Below are 1193 nucleotides of genomic sequence, written 5' to 3' on the forward strand. Positions count from 1 at the left end.
AAGCTGCTCTGGGAGCCACTTCAACAGAAGAGCAAAATAAAAATGCTTTATGTATAATGCCCTGTACCCATACCAATTTGGCCAATGGACAAGGGATTCTTTTGCCCATTTTGCTTTTAATGTGAAGCAGATGCTGGAAGGCACACTTTTTTTTTTTATTTTATATCCTGCCTTTTCCTACAAAGGGCTCAAGGCAGCTTACATTATCTCTCCTCCTCCATCTTATCCCCACAACAACAACCCTGTGAGGTGGGTTGGGCTGAGCATCTGTGACTGGCCCAAAGTCACCCGGTTGGCTCCATGGCCGAGCGGGGACTCGAACCCGGATCCTCTGAGTCCCGGTCCCGTGCTCTTAACCAGCGGAGCCGGGTCTCCAGGCGCGCCCAGCCAGGAGGGCCTCCGCCGTCCCTTTTGCCCTCGCCCTGCAGCCGAGGTTCGTTGCCCGTTGATCGGCCGGCGACGGCCAGATGGGTAGGAAAGCGCCTCGGGGCTGGAGGGGCGAAGGAAGCGCTTAGCGCGCAGCCCCTGCACCGGCCGGCCCTTCAGGGCAGCTTTGCATCCTGGACGAATGCATGACCTCGCTGTGCCCCTTTTCCAGTACTTGGCTCAAACATAAAGCAGGTTTTAAGAGCTGGAGCTCCCCGCTAGGTTGGAGCCCCAGGGCTGGCTGGGGAAGGCGATGGGGGCTGTCCCTGTCCAAATGTGGAGGCCGGACAGTTACGGGAAGGCTGAAATAAGCCACCCCGGCCATTGCTATGCTGTCGTTCCTGGCTCGCCAGAGGTTTAGGGCACCCTCCCCTGAGCACCAGCTTTTTCCCTGCCGTGACCGGCAGACCGAAAGCAAGCGCTGTGCTTGGACTGAAGGCACCCTTGGCTGCTGCACCCCCCATCTTTATGAAAACCACACCTTCCACAACCGGACTGGGCAGCTGCACATCTTGGCTATCTGGAGCTGCAAATGCAGGGCCTCAAGGGATCAGGGGGGAATGCTCTTGAGAAGGCACGTGTGTGGTGTGAAGGGGACCCTGTGGCACGCTGCCCCAACAGTATGCAACATGTAAATAAACTTTTATTTTCAAACCATGTGTACAGCATGTGTGTGCCTTGAACCTCAATTGTTAAAACATACGATCTGGCCTGGGCAACTTCTTCTTCCTTCTCTTTCTCCTCCTATATTTTTATTTTATACTGAT

This window comes from Varanus komodoensis, unplaced genomic scaffold (genome assembly GCF_004798865.1).
Source record: "Varanus komodoensis strain SLA01 unplaced genomic scaffold, ASM479886v1 scaffold113, whole genome shotgun sequence".
Lineage (NCBI taxonomy): Eukaryota > Metazoa > Chordata > Lepidosauria > Squamata > Varanidae > Varanus > Varanus komodoensis.